The sequence below is a fragment of the Callithrix jacchus genome, chromosome 19 (genome assembly GCF_049354715.1).
Source record: "Callithrix jacchus isolate 240 chromosome 19, calJac240_pri, whole genome shotgun sequence".
Taxonomy (NCBI): domain Eukaryota; kingdom Metazoa; phylum Chordata; class Mammalia; order Primates; family Cebidae; genus Callithrix; species Callithrix jacchus.
The window spans coordinates 29,663,362-29,690,828 of record NC_133520.1 but is presented as its reverse complement, the minus strand read 5'-3'; the positions used below and the strand labels follow the sequence as shown (position 1 = coordinate 29,690,828).

Here is a 27,467-nt window from a genome sequence, read left to right as displayed (position 1 = left end):
AGGAGCGATGGGCTCAGAACCGTCTCTCCTTTTCTCTGGGGAAGTGCTTCTCAAAATGTGATCCGCCGGCAGGGTGCAGTGGCTTATACCTGTAATCCCACCTTGGGAGGCTGAAGCGGGAGATGGCTTGAGCTCAGGAGTTCAAGACCAGCCTGGGCAAAATGGTGAGACCCCATCTCTACAAAAGTATTTTTTAAGTAAAATTTTTTTAAATAAAAAAATAAAGGTGGTCCATGGACCACCGTGTCAGAATCTCCTGGGGTACCTGAACTGAGCTTGCTGAATTGGGATCTCTGGAGTCGGGCCTGGGAATCTGAACTTTATGGAAGCTTCCAGGAGGTTTTTAATGCACGTTGAAGTCTGGGAGCTATTTGGTGAAGGCTGCTGTGGAACCAGTCCTGTCTTTCTCACCTGCCATGCTGGGGTAGTAGCAGTAACAGAAGTAGTAGCCACCAATTGCTGAGGGCATATATGCACTGTCATGTGATCCTCCCAGCAGCCTTATGAAGTACTACTTACCCTCTTACAGATGAGGAAACTGAGGCTCTGACAAGTTATTGAACTTGCCCCATGTCATGAAGCAAGAAGGTCGCATAGTCAGGACCAAAGTCCAGCTCATGTATGTTACACTGTCCTGCCCCACTAGCTCCTTCTGCTTTCTTGCTGAGATGTTCCCCCTTGTGGCTAACTCAGGTCCCCCTTACTGTCCTCAGAGCCCAGCCCCCTGTTCTGACTTCATGAGGAGAGAGCTGTCACCTCAACTGGCAGTGGGCATCTGCTCTAGCCTGTGTTTTGATGGAAATACATGAAGCAGAGTGGACAGAGATTCTTGGACAGAGAATCAGTTTGTTTTCATTGAAGGACCTCTGTGCCAAGCTCCGGCCTAGAGGCCCCTCCTGCCCAGACCTAGGGGGTTTAATGGCAGCGGGGAGAGGTCCTGCAGGTAGTAACTCTGACCCTACCAGCCCAGCTCCCCACCCCTCACCCCCAACTTACATGTCAGCAGCTGTCACCTGCTCGACAGATGGGCCGACTGGCAGCACCTCTCCCTGGGCTGTACCCAGATTGGCTTGGCTGTGCCCTGGCTGCCCCTAAGCTAGAACCATCTGTGCCCAAGAGAGACCCAACATTAGAGGAGAAGGGCAGACGGAGCTCTCATAGCCCCTCCAGGTCATGCGGAGAGAGCATAGGACCTTGTGCTCACCACCACCTGCTGTGTCCAAATCGGGCACCCAAGAGCCAGGACAGAGACTGCAGGGGCAGCCCCCCTCTCCGCAAGGGCCTTTCAGAGTCCTTTCCAAGGCCAAAATGCCACTCGCTGGCCAAACGCTGCTGGCCTGACCACACTTCTAAGCTATCTCTTTTTGCTGCTCTCTATCAGCAGAGAGCCCCCGGTGTCACTCCACGGCAATTGGAGTCCTAGGAAACCCTCTGCTTGGTGGAAGGGAGGCCCCGAGCAGGCGGGGATAGGTCTGCCCCTGGGTCCACTCAGCCCTTCTTCTGGATTTATTTTCACAGCTGATTGAACTCATCACCTTTTTAATGGGGAAAGCAGAGCTGGACTAAAAACTTCCCTTAAATTGAAACCCAAGATCCAGAAGAACAGGGACAGAGGTGGCGTGTAAGCAGAATTAGTTTGCTATGCATTGGGAAAGGGGAGTGGTCCCTTCTACCAGGGAAGGAGACAGGGTGGTCAATTTCGTGCCCTTTTGAGAATGCTGCAGCAGATTTGGTATTTGATACCCCAAAGTGGGAGGGGTGTTGTCATCCTCCCTCCATCCCTCAGAAAACTCATTCAGAGAGGGAGACAGAGAGAGATTTTCTTCAGTCTGAAGGCATCTCTGCCTCTATGTGAAGGAGCCTGAAGCCAGAACCCCTAGGGATTGGGAAATTGAGAAGTGCTCCAATCTGGCAAGTGTTTAAGTTCAATCAGTCTGTGTCCCAGCTTTTAGGAAGGAATCAGCCACTTCATACTCCTTCTACCTAGACCTCCTGACTTCACCCTGAGCAGGGTTTACGGGGCCACACACTGGCAGGGATAAGAGGTGGGTGCTGGCACCCTTAATCGGGGGGGGGGTCAACACATTTTGAGGCAGTCTGGCCGCTCCTTTTTTAAAGCATTTGGCTGCACATTTCCCTGGGAAATGAGAAGTTTTAGGAAAAAAAGACTAATAAACCCGACTACTGCATTGCAGTGCCTCTGAGATTGGTGCAGGCTGCTCAGCTGCTGTCTGAGGCACACAAACACTACATGTGCTCACCAGCCCGCACCTAGACCCCCAGTCTTCTTACTCCTCTGGTAGCTGCTGTCATAGCCTGGGGGCCAGAGGCTGGGAGGCGGGGGGACATCAGCCATCCTGTCACCCAGGTCTGGACTGGCCCAGGGCAGGATCCAAGAGGCATCAGTAAAGGCAAAGGTGGGTATTTCTGACCCAGGGAAGGGACACGGTGGCCAAGCCTGGCTGACTTCCTGGGCTGTGGCTCTGCTGCCTCAATTGCCCTTGCCACACGCTCTGGTTATTGCCACCGTCCGGGGCACTTTTAACTGAAATCTGCAGTCCCATTTCTAGCAGCATCCAGTGTGAGATGCCCTCATCATTTTCTCCTTTTTCTCACTAAAAAAGGGGCAGGCAGCTTTGTCATCCACCCACCTCCAGTCTCCCAGCTCACAGAACCATGGAATAGCAGAGCTGAAAGGGCCCTAAGAGATCACCTAGTCCAATCCTTTTAGTTTCTTAATAAGGAACCTGAGACTCAGAGAGGAAAGGTGACTTGCCCAAGGTGACTCGGTGAGCTGGGGGCAGAGCTGATCCTACAACGTGGGCCCAGAGGTAGCACAGAAAGTGCTTCAAAACATGCGGAGTGAACCCAAGTGAGAGGGTCCCCATGAAGGGGCCGGTGACTTCCTGCTGATTGAGTAACGAATTCATTGATTAGCTGTTCAAGGCAGTCAAGGAGGAGATACAGGATCAGCATTAGGTCCCCACCAAATACACCCTGAGCTCCCTCCAGGGCCCTGGCCCCTCTGTAGCCCTCTGCTTTCACCGTTTACCCACCTGCTGGCTTCCAGTGCTTGTCAAAGACAATGAAGGGATCCCAGGGCTGTTGTCTGTGCTGACTGCGCTCAGTTTCTGGACCCACGTATCAGGGGAAGGGGGAGGCCAAGCAAGGGGGGTCTCTTACATCTCTCACCTCAGGAGCCAGGGTCCCCAGGGTTATCTTACAGCTCTCCAGTGTGAAGGAGGAGAGGGGAAATGCAGTGACCACCACACCATTTTCCAGCTCACATAGCTGTCTGACTGCTCCCTCCCAGACTTCTCCTAGAGCCCTGTGGTAGTTCCCAGTTACTGCCTGCCTTGGGTTGAAATGCCTAAGAAGCCAGGAGCAGCTTCTGTCCAGGGTCCTGACCTGACCTCCCCGGGAAATAGGCTTCAGCTCTCACTGGGAGGAGTCATGGGTGGAGAAAGAGGCCCACTTCGGGACTTGGGTTTCTCTTCTACAGGCTGCCCTTGGGACTCTTCTGGTGGGCTGCTTTAAAGACTGTGGTGAGCGTGGCTCGTGTGTGGGTGTGTTTGGACTGGCTGTGCCAGAGACTGGACCCAATGAAAAGGCTTCTGTGCCATGACCATAATAAGGTTGGCTCAGCCTCTGTTGAACCTGGAATTTGGACAGGTGGCTTTTATGTAGGCTGTACTATACTTCTCTGGACATCCCATTTTAAAAAGGACACACACAGACTGAGCCTTGCCCAGACCAATTGGCCAGGAGGGCAGAGGCAACAGAAAACACTGGAACAAGTATGAAAAGAACAGTTTGGATTAGACAAAGGCACCCAGGGAAACCATGGTGGCTGCTTCCAGAGAGCTGGAGAGTGGTCCTGTCTTCTGAAGGGCTGGACTGTCTGGCAGTGGACACCACAGGGAGAGAGATTTTAGTTCAAGATAAGGAAGTCCACCGTAACTCTTAAAGATGTCCAAACAGTGGCAAGAGCGTAATGTGGTGGGTTGCCTGTTGCTAGAATGTTCTAGCAGAGACTGGTTAGGAAATTCCTGCATGAAGCAGGAGGTTGGGCTGGGGATAGCTAAGTGGAAATACAAAGGAAACTTACCTATGTCATGGCTGTGGCATGGAGTTGGGCCCTCTACATATGTGTGGTATGTTGAACTTTACATGTGGCCCAGCTCGTCTAAACTGCACACCATCCTTGCCAAAAAAGACATTATTTCCTGCTTTTATAGTTGACACAATGAGCCTTAGAGAGGTTAAAGACACTTCCCCAAGGCTGTCTGTTTGGAAAGCAGCTGTTGGGACTTGAACCCAGTCTGTCTGGCTCCTGATCCCTTGGTCTTGGCTCCAAGTTTCAGGCTCACGGGGCCCTGGGATAAACGCCCAGATAGAGGCTTGCACCACTCCTGCTCTTAGTCTAGAATTGAGAGCAGCAAAATCAAGAAGACAAGGGAGCCAAAGCCTTCTGGGGCTGAGGATCTGGAGTCTCGGGAAATTTCTGTTTACCTTGGAGTCTGATAGCAATGACCAGCAGGGGACCCCAGAGTTCAGCCTCTGAGTTACCCGGACCAGGCTGATGCTCCCGACTGTTCTGATTGGAGCATGTGAGTGTGCGTGTCTGTGTGCACTCGTGTGTGTGTGTGTGTGTGTTCCACAGCCTGCTTTTCCCACCAGTGCCGCATGTTCACTCTTCAACCCCTTTCTCACAGGCACGGCCTGCTGTTCACACCCTCCTCTCTGCACACAAGAAGCCACACTTTCTGGTCCTTGTTTCTTGGCCTGGGGTCACACCTGCTGCTGCTCAGACAGAGAAGCCCCCCTCTCCTAGCTGGTTCAGCACTTTCTGCCCCAAGCAGGCCCACTCCCTCCATGTCACCTCATGTGTGATCACCCTTCCCTGTGTTCTCCCTGCCAGCATCACTGTGCAGCCCTGGACCAGTGGGAGGACATCAGAGATCCACATCTTCTGGTCTTTGCCACCCATGGCACAGATGAAAGGTGACTGGCACTCCTGGGGTCCCTCAGACCCTCCCTCAGCTCTGCAAATGCATACCCATTTCTTTTTGAGAGACAGCACCTGGAAGTGAGAATGTGTCAGGCAGGCCCGTACAACCCCTGCCACTTACTGTGGGACCCTAGGGACACTGCTTAACTTCTCTGAGCCCCAGTTTCCTGTTCTGGAAAACAAGGACGGGAACACCTCTCCCACCAGGGCCACATAGGTTAGGCGTGTAAAGACCCAGCACAGTGCGTAGCTAAACGGTGGTGTTCGCTTGTGCCTGAATTAATGGTAGTGTTCCCTTGTCCCTGAAGACTCTCAGGCACTTTATCAGCTGTCGGCTCAACAGTAGATAAAGAAACTGGAAGGAACTTAAATGACTCTGAGATTAAAGGAAAAAAAAAAAAAGCAGAACAAAATGACATTGTAAAAATGAGGTATGTTTCAAGTCTGCTAGGGACGAGCTTGCAGTGAATAATTCTGGGCTTCCTCAAGGCCTGTCCTGGGCGCTCATCTCCTGCCATCCAAAATGGCCACACCCTGCAGTTTCAGCCTCCTCCCCTGAGCAGATGACTCACAAATGTGAATCTTCAGCCCAGCCCCTCCTCTAAACTGTCTTGCTCACCTGTCTGCATGTTCAACGTCTCTACTTTGACACTTCTAAGGCATCTCAACACCCAACTCATGCTCTTACCCTCTTGTTCACAACTGGTCTGACTCTACGGAATTTTACCACAGTGAGTGACACTCCCATTCAGCCCACAGTACAAGCCAGGAGCTTAGGAGTTACTCTTAACGCCCCTTCATCCTCTCCCCTCACACCCTACCCAATACCAAAGCCAGTCACTTTTTTCTCTTCTTTCTCGAACCCTCTACCTCTTGTCATCTCCAGCAGCCTGGACCAGCCGTGAGCATCTCTCACCTGGATTATGCAGAAGCTGGTCACTCTGTCTGGAATGCACTTCCTTCTTTGCTGCCTAGTTAATTTTGGCCAAGCTTTCAAGCCTTAGTTCAAGGGCCACTTCCTCCAGAAAGCTGTCCTTGAGCTTACTGAGAGGTCTGAATCTATCCCACACCCCATAGTGCTGGTTGTAAGACAGACCTGATGTATGTGCGTGTGTTTGGGTGGGGGCAGGGGGTCAACGATCAGCGTCACCTCTCCAGGTAGGATGAACACCCCACGAGGGAACAACCTTGTCTGCTTTTGCTCATCATTAACTCCCCGATGCTGGGAACAGCATTTGACACATGAAGTAGGCAAGTAACAAAAGATTGTTGAATGGATGAATGAATTGGCAGGAGTGAGTCTGGAGTCAGGTTTTGCACTTGGGCAGAGAGCCTGGAGGAAGGCATTCTGGTGCCTTCAAAGAAACAGGGCTGACCTAAGTCAGGTGCTGCAGGTGGAGGCAGCTATCACAGGCTCAGCAGAAAGCGGGTCCACCAGGGAGAGCCGGCAGCAGAGTTGCAGTGGAGAATGTGCCTTCTTGGGTCACGTGACTATGAAAATATTAGTCCTCAGGAGCAATTAGTTAAGTTAATTAGCTCATCCATTTAAGCAGCAGCTAAAGCAACGGGCCCGAAGACCGTTTGGGGAAAGACACTCAATTATTTGCACCAATGTCACCCTAATTTCCCCAGTAAGCTCAGCTGTAGCTAGGCAAGGGAAGAGACTTGAACACTCAATTAACTTCCTCTGTTTGGGGCCTGGAGTGGGACGGGTGGTGGGACCTGGGGAGTAGGGCTGGCCGGAAGCAGGCTGCCAGGGCCCTTAAGCCCCAGTGGCCACATTAAGACTTTGCATCTCTCATTGACCCTTCTGTTCAAGACATAGGTTTTCTGGCCCCTGAGACATCACTCCAGAGAGCGGATAACTTACTCAAGGTCACACAGCAAGTTAGTTCTAGAGACAGACCCAGAACCCAGGCTCCCAGCCTCCTTGACCAGGACCTCCTCTTCAAGGAAGGAAAAGAAGAGGTGCAAAAATCACTGTGGTGACCCATGGAGGTCCAGTGGGTTGTGGCAATGTAGCCGCACAGCATGCTTCGAAGCATGCAGAGGCACCTTGCCTCCACTGCAGGACTCCAGCGCCCAGTTTCCCTGTTCCCTGTCTGGAAAATGAGGCCAGTGTTTGTGGGAAGTGGGCTTGTAGATGCCCACATTCCCTATTTCCAGTCTCTGGGGATGGTCTGTTTCTGACCCCCATGCAAGGTCAGCAGTTAAGACAAGCATCTGCCATGTACCCAGACTGTGCTAGATGCTTGGCGGGGGGGGGGGGGTGGGTAACTGCCAAGGTATGTGACAAGACCCCTGTGGTAGCACAAGCAAAGTGACTGGAGAACAGTACCAGCCAGGCATAGTGACATGTCGAGCTGTGTGTCTGTGAGGACAAATCAGAGAAAACTGAGTTGATGAGTGAGGAGATGGATTTAGGGGGCTTTGAGGGAGAACTGAGGACTCTCTGGGTGTGTGTGAACCTGTGTGGGGAAGTATGAATCTATGCAGGAAGATGAGGATGCAGGTGGACTGGAGGGTTCAGGAAAGTCCGTGTTGCGGGCAGAGGCATGAGAGTTGGAGTGATGAGGTGAGGCCATTTGGAGAAGGGCCATTTGTCTGGGTGCAGTTGGAAAAGGGTGATGATCAAGATTTTCTGTGAAAATAGTGGCATTCAGATAGCAATCCTCTCATGCAAGAAGACAAGGAAAAACTTGTGCCATCAGAGAGGGGCACATTTTCCATGGGCTGCTGAGCTGGGGGACTTGCGTGCCAGGCTAGGTTTGGAGGAAATCCAAATTCTAAGGGGGGGGTGGGCGCTGGGAAGGAAAATGATATGCATCAAAGGCCAACTCAGGCTCTAGGAGCTGTGCTTTAAATGATGAATTGATGATGAATGTTCCTTAAGAAAACGAAACTGGAGCTCAGAGAGTTTAAGTCATTAATCCAAGTCACACAGTTAGCACAAGGCAGAGCCACGATTCTGGGCCTGATTTTGAAGCCAAGGTCTTTTCGCTGAAGCAGTCCTCTCACCCTTGGCTACATGGAGAACGACTGATGATGGACCCCTCCCAGGATAACTGAGTTGGAATATCTGGGAGACTGGGCTTGAGCACCTTTCCCTGAAGCTCCTCAAGTGACTCTCCTGGGCAGAGAAGTTGAGAGGGCCTAGCAGCAAGCTGCCTCCTGCTTTGGTCCCCAGGTTCTAGCCATTGCATCACAGGGGACTGGCCGCTGTCACCATGCACTGACTCCATTGCTGTCAAGGATGCAGGAGGTAGGGAAGACACATTTGTGCACTAAAGTTCATCTGGGACAGGCCTCCTGCAGAAAGGCAGGTGCCCGAAATTCAGAGGGGGAGGTGAGAGATGAAAAGCTTAGGGAGTCTGCGTGGTGGGTCCTTGGAGAACAGGGAAGACAGTGGTTGAACACACTGACCCCTCCTTGTCACCCCCACCCCGGATTCATGCATGACCCAGGAGTTCCTCTTCTGCCGTCACCACAGCCCTTGACATATGTTTGTTTCTCCCCAGGAAGCCATCCTCAGATGCCACTCACCCAAGGCAAAGGGGCGATGGCTGTTCCCTCAACAGATGTGCACATGGCTCCTTGGGCCCTTCCACTGACATCAGCCACCACCAACTCCCCCAGAGATATTTGAATGGTTGTGATAGACAGTGTTTCATACTTGCTGTGTGACTTGTTTAAGCATATTCTTCAGCTTTCCAATTCTGTAAACTGGGTAGAATAATATCTGACTGGAAACATATACCTGAAAGCTTTAGGAAAAAGAAACTGTTTAAGAGCATTTTATAGCTTTTTGGCTGTGAGATAATAACTATTGATAGATAGGAACGTGCTGAGGTGGAAAGAATGAACCAGCATTTGAGTCCAGTAGTTTGCAATCAAATGCAGTCACTGCCATGCGTCAGGTTCTTAACATCTTCAGAGCAAGTTTTCCTGTGTGATTTATGAGTCAGTGAATTCCATATCTTCTGTCCAACCTCCTTTCTGAACTCCAGGCACACATTTCTAGGGGCCTCCTGGATGTTTCCTCCTGAATACGGCACAGGCTCCCAAACTGAGCACATCCCAGGCTGAACTCTCCGCTCCCACCCGCCCCAGTGCTTCCTCTTTTGGTGACTGATGTCCCCATCCTTCCCGTTTCACGAGCCAGAGATCCAGAAGTTGTCCTGGACTCCGCTCTCTTCCTCACCCCCACCTCCAGTTAGCCACCCAACATGGAGTCTTGCTTGTAGATGAGGAAATCCACCCCTTCCTTCCTGCTCCCACGGCGCCTCCATGGTGCAGACTGGTCATCAGCTTTCCCTGAACCTACTGCAACACCCCTCTTCTCACTGCCTCCTGCCAGCGCCCTGCTTCAAGCTTTCCGCTGTGCCTGCTGCCTCTGTGGGCAAAAGTCCCATCCCCTTAGCCCTGCATGCAAGGCGCTTCGCATCCAGGCACCGACGCCCCTCCTGCCCCACTCCTGGTTTCTCCTTCACACTCTGCCCAGTGCCTCTAGGCGACGCCCAGTGTCCTCCTGCTTCCATGCTGGAGCACTTGATATTCCCTTTGCCCAGAACACCCATCTCTCCTCAGGATCAGATCAGAAGCGTACTTCAAGAGACACTCAGAAGCCATCTTCTCTGGCTGTGCCTTCATCCCCACCCCCATGTAGGCCCCCAGGGCTCTGGCTCCACAATCCTGTGTGCACACCTGCTCTTTCCCCCATGCCGCACTGTTATCTGCCTATGTGCCTGTCCTCCCCAGCAAAATTCCAAACTTTTGTGGGCAGGGATTGTGTCCCAGAGCACGCTGTATCCCAGGGCCAGGCAGAGCGCAGGGCACATACTATATATTCAATAAAAGCCTATCATAGCCAGGTATGGTGGCAGGTGTCTGTAGTCCTAGCTACTCAGGAGGCTGAGGCAGGAGAATCACTTGAACCTGGGAGGCAGGGGTTGCAATGAGCCAAGATTGTGCTGCTGCACTCCAGCCTGGGCAACAGAGCAAAACTATGTCAAAAAAATAAAATAAAAAGCATATGAAATGAATGTTTGACAGAGATCTTTGCTGGATCCTTTCTCCCCCAAAACTCCAGCTACTCTGGAAGGAACGAACACACAGGCTGTACCCCTTATATATGTGCCCAGCCAGTAGGAAGTGTCACTGTGTGCAAGCACACGGCCCTTTCTGGAGTCCTCTCAGCTAGGCTGGAAACCCCAGCTCACAGGGGGCAGGTGTACCTGGAACATGGGGCTCACCCAGACAGAGCTCCTCAGACTGCAGTCTACACACCTGCAGATAGGGGAGGTGATTATTTTGGCTTCTTGGATCCTCTAGGAAGATCCTCTGAGCCCAACCCCAACTCCCTTTTCCTCTTCTGGGGCCCTCTGCCGAACATCTGTTCTTGGAGGGCTTACATGTCTGGCTCGAGTCTAGAGAGAACTTGGAATCGCTTCGCATGTCCGGGAAAAGCCCTTATGGAGGGAATGGAGAAGATCTGTGCTTTTGTGCAGGGAAGACTGGAGCTGGATTCACAGCAGGCTGGGAGACTGAGGTAGTTCTGTGGTCTTGGGCAGGTCACATCACTTCCCAGAAGGTGGATGGGTTTTAGCACCCCAAAGACCAGCGCTTGCATACTGGCTCTGGCACTTCCCAGCTATGCAGACTTGGGCAAGGCATTTGCGTTCTGGTAGTCTGTTTTCCCAGCTGTGAAATGGGAACAAACACCAATTTCATAAAGTAATTACAGGGATGAGGTAGGATCCAAGTGTCTACCACGCTGTTCAGTTTATGACCAAGGAAGGAAGGAGGGCATCTGCGTCAATTGGCAAGGCATATGGCACGGGTTTGGAGTGCAGCCTCAGGTGACGATGCTCAGGTTCACATCCTACATCTTCCTGTTTCTAGCTGTGTGACCTTGGACAAGTTATTTTACCTCTCTTTACCTCAGTTTTCCCGTCTCGAAAATAGAAAGAAGAATAATCCTCTCTCCTAGAGTCATTGTAAGTATGAAGTAAATAAATTCATGTGAAACCCTTAAAATAGTACCCGGCACATGGTAAGCATGAACGCATACTTCCTATCACCGTTGCCATCAGCCTCATCAGTACCATCATCTCAACACTTGAATCTCATTAACTCCAAGAACCTACTTGCTCTTGCGGGAAATCTTGTCTCCCCCAGATCTGCTTCATCCCAGCATATGATCTGGGAGACCCCTAAAGCTCGTATACACACCCTCACATGGTCTAGGCTCCACTTGATGCAGGTTTCAATGTCTCTAGTTCCTCCGGCAGCACCACTGTCCGAAATTGCTGCGTGGCCTCTGACGCTTGGGCCCTGCTCCTCCTGCTGATGTACCTGTCTGTCAAGGCTTTCAGTCTTCCGCAGCCTTAGCTGCTCAGCAGCTTCTTTCAAAGAGAGAATGAGAACAGTCCCTCCCTGGGTGACATGATCATTGGAGGGGCAGAGTCTCACAGCAGGTTGCTTGGGCCTTGAAGTGTTAGATTTAGTGAGCTTGCTCTCAAGACAGCTCTTTCATTTACACACAGCCACTTCTCTTCCCAGGACCGCTGGGTCAGACAAGGTCAAGAGCCAGCCACTCTGCCCAAGCGGGAGGGTCTCTCTGTCTGACCTCAAGTCCTGTTGTGCAGTCTTGCTTGTTTTGTCAGCTTAATTCTTTCTTTTTGACCATAACCCCTACTTAACCACTGCCCAAAACCTCTCTCTCTGTCTGGAGCCTGGCTGTGAACACAGTTCAAGTTTTTTCCCCAGGGAACTCCTCTTTGGCCCCCAGGTAACCCAGTGGATGCAAATCCATACTCTGGAAGATGCCGGCAGATGCCTGTGCTTTGAGGGGTGCATCTCAGTCTCAGCTGCAGCCCATCCTGGATGCCTTGCCCCCTGTGACATATATAAAATGTCTGGTACATAGCAGGCCCTAAAAAACCAGTAGGTATTTTTTCGGTTTCCTCATCTGCAAAGCAGAGATAATATAAAAACAACGGCTATAGCTCACACCTGTAATCCAGTACTTTGAAAGTCCAGGGTGTGTGGATCACTTGAGGTCAGGAGTTTAAGACCAGCCTGGCCAACATGATGAAACCTCATCTCTACTAAAAAATTCAAAAATTATCCAGTCATGATGATGCATGCCTGTAGTCCCAGCTATTTGGAAGGCCGAGGCAAGAGAATTGCTTGAACCCGGAAGGCGGAGGTTCCAGTGAGCTGAGATTGGGCCATTGCACTCCAGCCTGGGCAACAGAGTGAGCCTGTCTCAAAACAAAGAAGCAAACAAACAGAACAGCTAACATTTACTGTGCCCTTATTATGTCCAGGCATTGCTCTAAGTTTTTTAAGTGTATTAACTCATGCGATATTCACAATGATCGTATGAGGTAAAACTTTCTGTTCCATTTTATGGATGAGCCGAAGAGTGCTAAGTGCCTTAGCCAAGGTCACACAGCTGCTAAGTGGCAGAACCAGGATTTTGCTCCCAGCAGTCTGGCTTCAGACTATATGTTAATCATCATGGGGTCCATGCTAATGCTAAGAATTACTGTGAGATCCAATGATTCTATGTCTTATGGCTCTATACAAGCACTAAGAGCTGCTGCTCAGATAGCTCAGTGATTTGGAGATGGGGAGGAGGGTCAGGGAGAGGGTCTCTCTGAGCACTAGTGATGGTCATGGTAGTGACTGCAGGATTTAGGGACTCTTTACAGAAATCTAGTTGCTGTGTTTCTGGAAGGGAATAACTGAGAGCCATTATTTTGTTTGGACAGGTCTGAAGTGGGGAGGGAACTCAGTCAAGGTGAAGAACTACATCAGCTTCTCAAGCATCCTCTTCTCTCCCTTCCCCTCTTCCTCCCTTACTCCTTTCCAAGAGAGAATGAGAACAGTCCCTCCCTGGGTGATATGGGTCTGGGGGCAGGGGTGGGGTTTCTAGTAAGGCTGCCTTCACACTGCCCAGGCAGGCAGCCTAGGTTCTAGCTGTAGGGGGTGCTCATGGAGTATTGCTCCAGGGAAGGGGTTGTCAGACTCCCAAGCAGCAGCCTTCACTAAGGCCTAGATCACTCAGAAAGGAGGACACCTGAACAGCCACAGAAAGCCAGCCCAGGAGACTGCAAAGTTCTCTTTGAGGCACCTCTTCCTGACATGACCCTTCCCTCTACGGGACCTGGAAACATATGGGCAACAGGAGCCTGATCCTGCTGGGCTGGCTTAGAGCCTAGAGTTCCAGAGCAGCTCCAGTGTTTCTGTAGAGGAGGGACTTAAGAATTGCCATCTCACTGGAAGGGAGGTAAGGGGCCTTGATTTTAGTCTGTGGACTTATTTTGAGGTGACTTTGGGAGGATGCTGATAGAGATTGGGAAGGAGGCTAAAGTCTCCCCAACCCTACCCTGGCCACCGTGGCTCTGCCAACGCCTATCCCCAAAGCTCCAGGCCTGGGGTTCGTTTGTGCTGACACCTGAGGCCAACCCAGGGACAGTGCAGAGTCCCATGCTTGGGATGCAGACTGGAGAGGTGAAGTCTGGTTGGGGAGGAGCTGGCTGCAGCTGCTGTCCACCTTGTCCAGGAAGCCTAGAGGGAGACGTGAGGCTTTCAGGAGCCACTAAGTGAGGTGGGGCTGCGGAGGAGAGAGAGTTGGGGTCGGGGAGAGGAGGGATAGTTAGAACTCCGGGGAGAAGGCTGAGGGTGGAGTAATAGGCTCCTTCCTTTATTCCTTCAGCCCTATTCCTTTATGCACACTCCCCCACAGGACCAGCAGCCTGGAAATTCCCGAATCAGCCTTTTCTGCAGTCCAGGGTCTATGACAAGCAAGCTGCTGCTTTCTGAAGAGAGGCTCCATCCAGCCAGGAGCAGCGGGTGCTGCAGCACTGCAGACCCCCTGCTTCCGCTTCGGGAGTGAGGTCTAGGTCCTGGGACAGGGCACGCCTGGAGGGAGGATGGGGGGGATTCGCTGCGGGTATTGGGAATTTCCCAGTTCCCCAGACTCTGGGGATGAGAAGCCCTGGAAAGCCCCGAATGACTGCCCACCCCGCAACACACATGCACACGGGATTTTTGTGTGTGTGAGGTGGGGGGTGAGGAATGTCACTTCCTGGGTCAAACACCTTTATTCCTTCAGCAGGGCTAACACTGCTATGCCAAGAATGGTGCTGAGCTGGTCTCTATACATACATGATCCTGTTAATCCTTATGAAAAGTCTGTATAAAATCCCCATGTCACAGGTAAGAAAGTTGAGGCTTAGAGAAGTTATGAAATTTGCCTGTAGTCACACAACATACAGAGGCAGCACGAGGATTTGAGGACGCAGGATTTGAGGTGTTTACTGAATGCCTACTCTGGGCCAGTAGGCTAGATGAGCAGGGGTACTTGCCCTCCTGGAGCTTACAGTATAGTGCTGGGTGGGGGTAGACTAGAACAAGGAAGGATGAGGGTGATGAGGGCTGCAGAGGAGATGCATGGGACACACAGGAGAGGTCAGGACACTGGGACTGGCAGGATGGAGGAGGCTGGCATGGTGCAGTGGGGCATGGAGGACAGCATGTGCAAAGGCTCTGCAGCAGGAAGGAGCACAGCCCTTCTGGACCCTGGGAGTGGGCAGTGCCAGGTCAAGCTGGAGGGTTGGTAAGGGCCACATCTAGAGATACTGGTGCAGGAAGCCTGCAAGGAGAGGACAGGGGAGGATGGACAGTCAGGACCTAAGGAGCACCTGGGGAGGAGGGCGGAGCTCGAGATATGCACCCAGCCCACACAGGCTCCCAAGACCCAGCTCCATGCCCTAACCCACCTCAGGACCTTAGATGAGTCATCCACCCTTTGGGGGCTCCCTGGGCTTCAATGGAGTGAAGAATTATCCCTTCCTGGCCCTGCTGCCTCCCGGGAAAGTTGATAAGAATTCAAGTGAAATTAAGACTGTCAGGCTGTCGTCATCCCTATCAGGGGAAGAGTCCTCTGTGGCCTGAGGGGCTCTGAGTGAAGCACAGCTGTGTTTCCTCCGGGACTCACCGTGTTCCCATCCCTCCCTCATTTTAGCCCAGCCACTGCCTGTGCAAATGTCACCCGATCCTTCCACACTCCATCAGAATTCCACTTCTGCCCAAGGGGAGAGGGCACACTGGAGGCAGCGTAGACGTTAAACAGGGTATTTTCAGAAGGAGCAGACGTAACCTTACAGAAGTGCTTTATTTTCTGTAATTAGACTTTATTTTGCTGGAGGCAGCTTTGTGTAAGACTCAGGCGTCTCTTGGTCCATTTTCTCAGAAGGAACCGTGGGGGTCATTTCATCCATCCCTTTTCATCTAAGCAGCACCATGTTCTAATCATGAAGGCAAAAGCTTTCCCTGTCACACAGGATGCTGCCCCAGACCCTTAGCATCAGGAAATCCCAAAGTCGAACCTGAATCCAGCCTGCTGAATGAAATTTCAGCCCCGTCCTCCCTCCTCCTAGCAAAAGAAGCGTTGGGGGAGATTGCAAAAAAGAAGCACTTCTCTCCCCAGGGAGAAACCCAAGAGGAGCAGCGGGTATTGCTCTTCAGCCCGAACACCCATCTCAGGTGACAGGTCCCCTCAGTGGGGGTGGCGTGGTGGGGGCAGGTTACAGGAGTGTAGCAGTGTCAGGGGAAGTCCTGGTGCCCTCCTGCTAAGCATCTGACCTTGAGTCCTTTACCCAGGTCCCCTTTTCCATCTGAAGAACAGTAAAGGGTCAGCAGGCCTGACTAGAGGGTCTCAGGCATGGGTCCTCTCCCCCAGCCCACACGTGAACACACGCACACACCCTTCCCAACACCCAGGTATGCAGGCGCACACTCCCCCACAGGACCAGCAGCCTGGAAATTCCCGAATCAGCCTTTTCTGCAGTCCAGGGTCTGTGACAAGCGAGCTGCTGCTTTCTGAAGAGAGGCTCCATCCAGCCAGGAGCAGCCGGTGCTGCAGCACTGCAGACCCCCTGCTTCCGCTTCGGGAGTGAGGTCTAGGTCCTGGGACAGGGCACGCCTGGAGGAGGGAGGATGGGGGGGATTCGCTGCGGGTATTGGGAATTTCCCAGTTCCCCAGACTCTGGGGATGAGAAGCCCTGGAAAGCCCCGAATGACTGCCCACCCCGCAACACACATGCACACGGGATTTTTGTGTGTGTGAGGTGGGGGGTGAGGAATGTCACTTCCTGGGTCAAACACCAAACTCGAGTCCTGGCTGTGGGTGTGCAGAGCGAAAGCAAATAGAAAGCAGCTGCATTGAGGGTGAAGAAGAGGCTGAGGGAAGAGGGATGGGATGGGGTGGAGCTGGGAAGGTCAGGGGTGGTTAATGGCTGAGCAGCGGCAGAAATTTCCACCTGGGGACCCCCAAGGTCTTATCAGATGGGGTTGGGGCTTGAGGGTGAGGACCAAGGGTGAGGTTGAGGCACAGGTGCCCAAGCTGTCCGTCTTCCCTGCCCCTCCTGGTCCTCCTGGTGCTCAAGGCAGGTGTCAGCCTCGCATTTCCCAAATGAGAGAAAGCAGAGCTGCAGAGGTAGGCGGTGCTGGCCATGGCAGAGCCCTTCTGCTGGACTCCTATCTGGGAGCAGGCAGAGGGTCCTGTGGCAGCTGACGCTCCCTCCTCTCCCCCCATCCCGTACTCCTCCATCCCCCGTTTCTCCCTCTCCAGGTGGCCTGTGAAGAGCCCATGCAGGACCCCTGACCTCACCCTCCGGGACTAACTGAGGTTGGGGACCGTGGCCTGCCCGGAGCCCTCGGGGGAACTCCCCAGCTCCCCTTCCCCTGCAGCATCTTCCTTTTGTTCCATCTCTCTTCTCCTTCCCTTCTCTCCCTCCACTCAGGAAAACCTTCATCCGTATCTCCTAAAGCAAATCGTTTCCCTCCCACCCCCGCCCGCCACTTGCACGCTGTTCCCTACAGCCAGGGGGTCTCCTCCCCACCGCCCCAGCCGCCCCCTTCCCCAGCCAATCCCCGCACCCGAGGGGCTGGCTGGTGGGTGGGGTGGTGAGTGTCGCAGGAGTGCACGGAGCTGGGCGGGGACTCCTCCGCTGAGTCGGGGAGCCTGTGAGGCCCTGGGGTGGGAAGCCGGCCCGCCCTCCCCAAACTTCTGCAGGACGCGCCAGTTTAAACCCCACTTCCCCCCAGCGCAGCCCCTCCTGCACACGCCGCCGCCGCTTCCCGGGTCCCCGTTTCCCACCCGTTGGCTGTCCGGACGGGAGAAGGGGGAACGGGAGAAGGGAGGCGTGGGCGTGCGAGACGGTCTGTTGGTCGCAGGGATTGCCTGGGGCGGGGGCCCTGCTTCGAGGTTTGCGGGGATCGCCCTCGGAGGGGCCGCACGAGCTCTGTGCAGGCAGATGTGAGGAGCATCTCAATTGGCGGGCGGGGGAAGCAGGATCAGGTTGTTACTACTGCAGAGAGAGAGAGAGAGAGAGCCGAGAGCGAGCGTGTGCGGGAGCGGGCTGGAGGAGAGCCGCAGCGGCCGGGCCAGTGGGGAAGTGGGAAGCGGGACCTGGACTTCGGACCCCGGCTGTTCCCGCCCCGCCCCGCTCTCACCACCAGCTCTGGCAGAACCGTCCGGGAACATCCCAGGGTAAGAGGGAACCCCAGGAGGGGCGCCCCACGAGGGCAACCCGTAGTCCCAAGTGAAGCGGTACCTCCACCGACAGTTGCCACCCCTAGGGCGCGGGCGGACCCGGGGTCGCCAAACAGGGACACTCGGACTTTTGGGGCTTGGCGCTCACCGCGGGGTGAACTAAGTGTAGAACTGTGCCCGCGGTGGGGACTGTAATCCGGAAATCCACGGGCGTCGGAATTACCAGGCTATTCTCAGGGGAGGTGACCTGAATTATCTCGGGATCCCCTCGCCCCGACCTGTTTCTCCCCGCAGAGATCCCGGGTCCGAGCGGAGAGAAGGCGAGAGAAGCCGCGGTGCCTCCGCATTGGGACTGGGGACCTGCTGGGAAGCGAAGGCGCTTGCTGCAGAGAAGCTGTGGGAAGGGCGGGGAGGTGCATGAAGTGGGCGTGCAGGGAGAAGTGGGTGCGGGGTGCGTGGGACCCCGCTGCGCCCGCTTCGTTGAGGAGCTGGAAGACCACGCGCGCGTGACGCTGGGGAGCCCCTGGCACAGAGTGGGGTGTGCTGGGGGCACCGGCGGTGTGCGGGGCTGGCTGCCTTTCTGTGCCCCCCCCTCCGCCTTGCCGCAGCCGTCCAGGGTTGGGATGTGCGGCTGCATTTTCCACCCCTTCCTCTCCCGGGAACTTTCACACACTTTAACACACTGCGGCTCTGTACATTGGAGAAAGCAGGCTCCTGGGGATCCTGGCAAGCTTGCAGATACCCAGGTGGGCGATGGGAGGAGGCAGCTGGGCAGTGGGAACCAGCGCCCAACTCAGTTTGCTGTGTAACCTTGGACAAGCCGCTGCACCTCTCTGAATCTCAGGGTGATGGAGGCACGTGGTGCCCAAAACTGGAATGGGGACAAGGTGGGGGAGGGTTCGCGGGGGAACAAGCTCACGGGCAAGCCTGCCCCAGCCTGCCTGGGAATTGCCGCCTTTGGTCACTGGCCTCTCTTAAGTGAGTTAAGCGCTCACTTCCGGGGCAGGGGGTGGCTAGGCGGAGCTGTGAATCCAGTGCCCCAGGGAGAGTCAAAGCTTCCTTTCTGACCTGTCCCATGACCTTGGGCAACTCACTGACCTGCTCTGGGCCTCAGTATCTTCACGGGGTTTGGAATTCAAGGTATCTGAGGTTTCTCCCAGTCCCAACACCCTGCAGGTGCCACCCATTGAAAGGATGGAGGTGGGGTGCAGCTGGGTAGAATGACCTAGCCTCTGGGAAGATGGTAGCTCCCCTACGCACCCTAAGTGGTTCACTGGTCATCTCTCCCCACTGTCAGAATCCAGCTGATGGGGAAAAAGGCTTGCTTTTCAGCATTACACACCCTCTTTGCAGAGGGCAGATTCTTTCCTGGGGAACGGTTCTTGGTGACAGATAGATGACCATTGGTTAAAGGGTGATGTCACAGACCTCACAAGGTCATGCAGTCTGCTCTCTACCTCCAGACAGGGCTGTATCCACCTCAGATAAGGAAGATCTGAAGGAGTCCTCTCGTTTTAGGAAGATCTCCACTACAATGGCCTAGAGCACCCCATTGTGTGATGGGATAGTCCTTGCCACAGCAAAGTCTACTCTAACTCCTTTTTGGGATGAACTCTGCTTCTGTCTTCAGTTAAGATGAAACAATAGCTTCTTACTGACTGGGCATTAGGGTGTTGTGAATGAGTCCTGGTTTGAGACATGAGAGCTGAGTTTAATTTACAGGCTCTGCTTCCAATTTGTGCGACCTTATGTGACCTTGGGCAAGGCCCTTTCTTGCTTTCCTCCCCTGTGCATTGAGAAGGTAGAACTAGATAACTACTCAGGCCCTTGCAACCCCACAGTTCTGTGGCTGCAGTTCTGGGCTGGTGTCTGAGTAGCAGGAAGTGGGCTTGGCTGGATGACAGGAGCAGGTGGTCTCCAGAAATTCCCAAAGCATTGTCCTCCCACTTCTGTCACCAGAGTCGAGACAACTTGAGAGAAAATACTGTGGGTGAATTTCAAAGGCCAGCACACTGCTCAGGGAGTCCCCAGGAGACCCTGGCTCTCCTGTTATTAGCTGTGTGACCTTGAGCAAATTACATCTTTGAGCTTCAGTTACTCAGTAGTCAAAACAAAATGAGAAGAGTGGTGGTATTTTAGGGTTTTTATGGGGATTAAACAGGAAGCATATGTAAATACTTGGTCCAGTGCCAAGTTAAATCCTCGATGAGTGGTAGTTATTGTTAATAATAATACTTGCCGTGTAGCAAGCAGGTGGTAGGGCAGCTGTGAGCAGTGGCCACGGGGAGCACGGAAAGACTGTGGGCTTGCAGTGTGATCTTCCCCTACCACCTTCAAAGCTTCCCTACAGAATGGTAACATCAGCGCTCTCTCTGCGTCTCTCTCTGTAACGGTTAGGACCATTCTGCAGCAGAAACTTCATGAGAAACAGAGACTGCTGGACTTTCCCATAATCTCACACCTGTTTCCTTTGGTTCTTCCTTCCCCACTCTCTGCCGCACCTCTGCGATTATGACAAAAGGGGCCTTTTACTCCATTCCCCGAACCTTCTAGGAATGGACCAACTGAGAACCAGAGAGGGGTAAGGCCGGTTGTCCCTGGAGCAAGTGGCTGAAGGCATGCCTACAGCCTGGTGGAAGGAGTGGCAAAGGGACGGGCTCAACCTGGAGGGAACTCCCAGGACCCCAGGGCCAGGACTGAGGTTTACCCCAGACTTGCTATGTGACCTTAGGCAAGGCGTACTCCACTGTGGACCTCAGTTTTCTCGTATGTGAGGTGAAAGCTTGGTTTAGATGACCCAAAGTCCTTTTGGTTCTATTGATCCATGGCCTGCCTTTGCCGAGGCGGGGTGGAGTGGAGTGGAGAGGGGTGGGAGGTTTGTTGGAGTCATTCAGACTTTGGGTGTTCCCTGCCCCCTAATTCCAGTCCTGTAAGTCAGCTTGGGGAGACATGATGATCTCCCCTTCTCAGTAAGAGTGCTGATGGTTAAGAGCAAAGCCTTTGCAGATGTCTACAGCCAGGTGGAGGGAGTGGCAAAGGGATGGGCTCAACCTGGAGGGGGACTTCCAGGACCCCAGGGCCAGTACTGAGGTTTAGCCCAGACCCGCTATGTCTAGGTTCCCATCTTGGCTCGCTCCTTAATATCCATGTGGATTTAGGCAAATTATCCACCTCTGAGCCTCAATGATCTCATCTGTGAAATGGGAATATTACTTACCTGGAGTAGGAAGTCCCTACTGTGATATTAACCAGTGTACAAGGAATGGGTGTTTGAGGTTCTATGTTTTCACAGAGAGGGTTCAAGTTAGAGGAGGAGCAGGGATACAGGTCACAGTCCTGCAGTTGTCACCATGCACACACTCCCCCCAAATGCCCCAGTGTCTCCTGTGGCCTCCTGCTATGCACTGGCCACAGGCTCCAGGAGTTTGAATGCTCTGGTCTCCGTCCTGGGGCCTGGAGAAAGGAAGAGCTCAGCCACAGAGGCCAAAGGCCGAGCAAGCTTAAGTCTGAGAGCAGTGTGCTAACAAAAGGCTCCCGATGATGAGGGACCACGAGCCAGCGGCGTGGCATCCCTCCATTCAAGGTTAGTCATGAGGAAAGGCTGTGAGATGCAGCCTTAGAGAAAAGGCTGACGGAGTGGGGCACTTCACCATCCACAGGGATGTGCAGATGAGTGGCATGGCAGGACCAGGCACTGAAAGGGGCTGTGGGATCATCTCATCCAATCCTCTGGTTTTGATCATGGGGAAACTGAGGCTTAGAGAGGGGGAGCTCCTTGCCCAGGACCACACAGCACATTGGCACCCACAGTGGAGCTTGCTGGCCCTTGTACCCTCAGTGCAATGCTCTTTCCTTCCTCCCTGTTAAGCAGAAGCAGTTATTTTCCATCTTTTCTAAAATCAGAGCACAAGGTAAAATGCCTTGACTGCAACAGAAAGGACGTGGGTCCAGATAGGAAGGAACTTCCTGATCTAGATACTGAGATCATGGCGTCCAATCTTCCCATTTTGTAGAACAGAACACGGAAGCCCAAGAAAATTAAAGAACTAGTTTAAGGTGACCTGGTCTCAGACATTTGAATTCCCGGGCCTGAGCTCTCTGTTAGGCCTTGAGCCACACTGCTGCTCTTGAGCCAGACAGGGCAGAGGATAGCCAAATGTGAAAAAAATAAACCCAGATGGGCTTGGGGAAGGGAGGGAGGACAGAAAGACAGAAGTATTACTTCCGAAACCACGCTTTTCTGTCTCCGCTTGTCTCAGTTGACCCCTGCTCAGAGCTATAGAGGCTGACAGTCTGCTTTGCCCTCTGAGAGGAGAGAGGAGGGAGACAATAGCCAGCCCCATCGGTCTCACTTCCATTGACAAGGCTGAGTGAAAGAAAGTCAATATTTGCACAGTGGCAAAGGACAAGGAATAAGTCTGACTTGGGATGGGGCGGCCTAGGGGCTTACAGGGTAAGGTGGTGGGGAGTGATTCTGAAAGGAAAGGCTGCAGTGTGTAGGGCCTGGGTGTGAGCACTTGACTTCTAAAGGAGCCTTTGGATTTTCCGCATTAAATAACCCTTTGTATTTCGGAGTTCATCCGGCCCCATTCGCAGGCACCATCCTCCCGGAAGCCCTGATCCCTAATAAATTTCCCTTATTGTTTGGAGCTGACACCTCCCCAGCTTTCAGCTCCCTGGAGAAATGGAACTTTTGAAGCTTTTGCAGAAAGGCCTTGGAGCAGATGGCCCATTGAGCAGGTCTCAGGCAGAAGCTGCAGCAGCTGCGAGAAATGCTCTCTTCCTTAACTGGGCCTAGGGAAAGATATGGAAAAGACCTTAGCAGGTCAGGAGAGGCTGTGAATATTTTTTTTCCTGCCTTTGTTTTGTTATCTTCATTCTTCTTCTCTGCATCCTGCTCCCCTTTTCTCCATGTCCCGATTTTGGGGAGGGCTGGGGGGGAGGAGGAGCAAAGCCCACAGCCTTTCCCCAACTGCAGTGGAATTCTTGAACCCTGTAGCAGCTGCCGGCCCCTTCAGTGGCTTTTGTGATTGCTGTGTTGCTCATAGAATCCCATCTTAGCAATTTAACAAAGGGTGCATTTGGGAGCAGAAGGGTTTCTGGTAGAAGGTAATGGGCTATACTGCAGCAGGAAGGGTTCGGGTAAGGTACAAGGAAGGACTTCCTACCAGGGGAATCACCCTCTGATGTCCACCATCATAGGTGGGCAGCCATGTGAGTTGATCTCCTGGACTCTCTTACTGTCTTGGGGATGAGCCAGGTTTGTTACCTGCTTCTGAAGGGACCACAGTGACATTCCTGGAGGTCAGTGCTACCACCCGAGACTAAACCTGGTCCCACAGCCACCAAATTGATGATCAGGGCTGGCAGTCTTTGGAGACCAGAAAGCCAGAGGGGCTTCCTAAGCCCATAGTTTGGCCCCGGGCTTGGGGAGGCTTGGCAGAGTGACTGACGGAGGGCAGAGGGTGAAAGGGGGAAGGAGAGCCCCCGGCCTGGCCTCAGCCCAGCCAGCCCTGCAGCCAGGAGAGATACTGCAGCACCGATGAGCAGCCGGCAGGAGAGTCTCTCAAAGCTGCTGCTCACAGTGGGGCAGGCCTCGCCTGCCAGCTCCAAGCCTGTCTTCAACCTGCTCCCCACTGCTCGGCTGGGCCGAGACTTGAGGGCAGCCGGCTGCTCAGAGACAGATTGCAGCCTGTCCCCTGTCCCCGACCCCAGCACATGGCACCTGGGAGAGAGCACAGCCCAGCTCCCAGACTTACGTGGTCTTGCTGCATTCGTACTTTGTCCTGAGCTGACTTGTGGGACCCTAGTCCATGGTTTTTGGTTTTGGTTTTCTGTTTTTTTGGGGGGACAGGGTCTCACTCTGTCACCCAGGCTGGAGTGCAATGGTGTGATCACAGCTCACTGCAGCCTCAGCCTCCCCAGGCTCAGGTGATCCTCCCACCTCAGCATCCTGCAAAGCCAGGACTACAGGTGTGCACCAACCACCACGCCCGGAAAACTTTTGTTTTGGGATGTTTTTCTTTTTTTTTTTTGGCAGAGATGGGGTTTCACCACGTTGCCCAGGCTGGGCTCAAACCCCTGGGCTCAAGCGATCCTCTTACCTCAGCCTCCAAAAAGTGCTGGGATTATAGGTGTGAACCACCATGCCCGGGCCCTAGTTCATGTTTTAGTGAGACTTGGGCTATGCGGAACCTGGTACTCGTATGCTTGGCACTGATGTGCCGTGGTTAAACCTCAGATGCTGGGGCTGGGTATTCAAATCCCAGCTCCTCTAGTTTTTTATCTGGAACTTTGGCTAAGTTATTCAAACACTTGTTACCTCAGTTTCCTCATCTGTAAAATGGAAACGAAATAGCTTGCCATTGGGTTGGCATGAGGATTTGAGGTATGACTGTTTACATATAGTTCTAAGAATAGGCAGTAGCTGACACATGGTGCTATAAAGATTTCACTATAAAGTGCTATAAAGAGTGTTGTTATGGTGTTTCTGAAAACTGAACAGGGACATTTTGTAGATAAACGTAGCAGCAGAACTGGGAGTGGGCAAGTCAAGGATATGCCTGGCTTTGATGAGAAGGATCTAAAATCTGGTGAACGCACTATTAAGTTAATGCACATGGCCCCATGCAAATGATTTCTCTCTATCTCTTGGACCTCAGTCGTCCCCATTAGAAAATGTGGAGAGGGATGCCTGTCTTCCTCATTTCCCCCATGATGTCCCGGGATCAAATAAGGTGGCTGATGGTCTGAAAAAGCCAGTGACCTAGCGGATGCGCAGGCTGGCCTCTTCCTGTCCCTTCTCTGGAGCACATGCTGGCTTCCTGGCAGAGTACCCGGCGTGTTTGCTCTCCCAGTGAGGCCACTGGACTCTGGGTGGCTCCAGGCTGAATCCAGCCCTTCTCATTTTCTGTTCTTATTTCCCCTGGAAAAAGGATGGTGGTTTTGTATCTCTGAATGCTCCTTAGGAAGGGAGAAGGAGTGTTTCTGAATGCTGTCTTTAGTTATACAAGCAGAGAAGGGGCAGGAGAACCTTTCCTTTGAGCTGGGACACCCTGGCCATGATCTCCAGACAGACTAAGGTGATGCCTTCTCTGGGGTGTCAGAAGTGGGAGCTCCTTCCCCCACCACCCGCAGCCAGACTATTCACGGTGCAGGGAGGCAGGAACGGGGGCTGAACAGAAGCAGGACATTGAGTCAGTGTCCCATTCAGTATCTTTCCTGCCAGGTAAGACAAGGACCCTGGTTGTTAGTGCCCTTGTGGCCTCCTCCTCCCTGGGTGGGAGGCAGAGCCAACCTGACCTGCTCACAGTATTCTACTGATGGCTAGATTAGGGCCTCATGGATTGGCCCCAATATCCTCTCCCAAGAACCACAGAGGTGACCAGGCTGTGTATTCCCAAGCCAGCAACCAAATGACACCCTTTGCCCTATAGACTTCCCGCCTGGTCATCTGGGGTGAGTTGTAAGTATGGAGAGGGAAGGCCACTTGATTTTAGAGATACTCAGGGCCTTAGAAATGCGTGCTTCTGGAGCTGTCCTCAGAGCCTCTTCCTGAATATCATTTTACCAAGATCCCCAAAGACGAGGTTTCTTGGCTAAGGTCATCCCCAAAATCAACCATGAGCTCATGGCTTAAAGTCCCCTATATTTCCTCTGCCCCTTCCCCCAGGCTTCCCTAAAGAAGGCATCCAGCATTGGCTAGAAATGTAGGCGTCCCATCAGGTGCCTGCCTCCTGTGACCCCGCTCCTAACCTCAGATCCCCCCGAACATCATCCATTCTAAGCTGGATGGGTTTGGATTTGACACAGGAAGAACTTCCTGAGTGACTTCACTGGGACAGGGAATGGAGGCTTTCCCCAAGATACATAAGGAAAGACCTGGTCTCCATGGAGCAAGTTTTAGGAGCTTCAGGAATTCGACAAAACAAAGTCCAAAATCAGGTCCACAACCCACTCACCGTGGGACTTTGGGCAAGCCGCTGACTCTCTCTCAGCCTTATCATTAACTTGGAATGGATGTGACTTACTGTCTTACTTACGGAAGTTTATAAATATATATTTACTTTTTAAAAACAGCTGTATTGAGATATAATTCATACTACACAGTTCACCCATTTAAGTGCACGCCTCCACCCCACAAAGGAACTCCATACATACTAACAGTCACCCTCGATTCTTCCATTCCTCCACCCCACAAAGGAACTCCATACATACTAGCAGTCACCCTCGATTCTTCCATTCCTCCACCCCACAAAGGAACTCCATACATACTAACAGTCACCCTCGATTCTTCCATTCCTCCCAGGCTTAACCAACGAATAATCTACTTTCTGACTCTATGAAATTGGACCTTCTGGATATTTTATTTAGATGGAATTATACAATACCTAGTCTTCTGTGACTTCCTTCACTCACCTAATGCTTTCAAGGTTTAGCCATGTTGAAGCGTGTGCCGGTACGTTGTTTCTTTTTATTACCAAATAACATTCCATTGTGTGGATATACTGCACTTTGTTTCTGCATTCATCAGCTGATGGATATTTGGCTGATTCATTCCACCTGTCAGCTACTCTGAATAATGCTGCTCTAAACACTTGTGTAAGGGTTTTCATGAGGATGTGTATTTTCATTTCTCTTGGGTGTATGCCTAGGGTTGGAAGGATTGTCAAATGGTATACTTATTTCTAAATGGTATATTTATATTATTGGGCTCTGTTCTAAGTATTTTATGTGGATAATCTCCTTTAATTATCACAATACGAAGTAGGTACCATTATGGATCCCTGTCTGGGAAAGTGAAGAAATGGAGGCATCATTTGAGGGACATCAAGGGACTTGTCCAAGGATACTCAGCTAAGAGAGCCAGGATTTGGACGCTGGCATCTGACCCTTTGCTCTTCCGCCACCTTCCTCCCACATGTGAAGTTGAAGTGGGAGAATGTCTGAAAGTGCTCCCAGCCTGAGTGTAGTAGGTGCTCAAGAAATGTCTGATGGATGCTGGAAAAGGGCCAGACACCCTGCATTTCGCTGTCTGACTCACCATGTGGCTTTAGGGAATTTGTGTCCCTTTGAGCCTCAGTTAAATTTCCCCAATACATAAAGCGTCAACATGGCATTTCATAACAGACAGAGCTAGATGGGAGGTATAGTATCATGCAAAGAGCCCTGGATTCTAGCTCTGGCTCTCACTGGCTTGAAAGAAATAATTTTCTTTCTCTGTCTCTTGGTTTCCCTGCCATTCAATTAGAGGCTGGAACAATTGACCCCAGGTTTCCTATCAGCTCACCCTTCCTGTGTGAGTTCTGTTTAAGTTTCCTTCCAGCTCACCCTTCCTGTGTGAGTTCTGTGTAAGCTTCCTTCCAGCTCACCCTTCCTGTATAAGTACTGTGTTCTTCCTCAGCAACTGGAGCCCCCAGGGACCTAAGCTGGAATGGGTGCCCAGGGCTTCAGGTCACTGCTGTGCTCAGTGACACTTCTCCCACTTAGTGTGTTAGAAGGCCAGGTAGGGGGCTGAGTGAGATGAAGATGGGGAGAGGGGAGAACCCCGCTAAGCCTCCCTCCCTTGGTGTGGGCTGGGGACCTTCCGTTCTCTAAGCCAGAAAACAGCCACCTCACCTATACATCCTCACTCTTCCCTGGCTCCCCTTATCTTGAGTCCTGCTTCTCTGGAGTCCTGCTCCCTCTGGAGTCACTGCAGCCCTCATTCCAATGAACTATCCAGCCGCCTTCAGAGGCTTGGCCTAGCTCCTGGTTTGGGATCACTTATGGGAAAGTGCTGAGCAGCCACTGGGTGCCCAGCGTGTGTCAGTTGACTTACATAGGGGTCAGTATTTGAGCGAGTGGCTTCCCCTAGGTCAATTGAATGATTCCCCAGTTCAATTTTCC

The 27,467-nt window shown here is 52.6% G+C and overlaps 1 protein-coding gene across 4 annotated transcripts in view; it reads left to right on the top strand.

Annotated features, from left to right (window-relative positions):
* Window positions 1-27,467, top strand: part of SYT2 (synaptotagmin 2) — a 117,032-nt gene that overhangs the window by 52,949 nt on the left and 36,616 nt on the right. For 2 of the 4 annotated variants that reach the window (XM_035281045.3, XM_035281043.3), the window contains exon 1: window positions 17,399-17,576. The exons of the other annotated variants lie outside the window; for them this stretch is intronic. The gene's annotated coding sequence lies outside the window, so the exon portion shown is untranslated. Of the gene's footprint in view, window positions 1-17,398; window positions 17,577-27,467 lie in introns of those variants that run through there. 4 annotated transcript variants of the gene reach the window in all.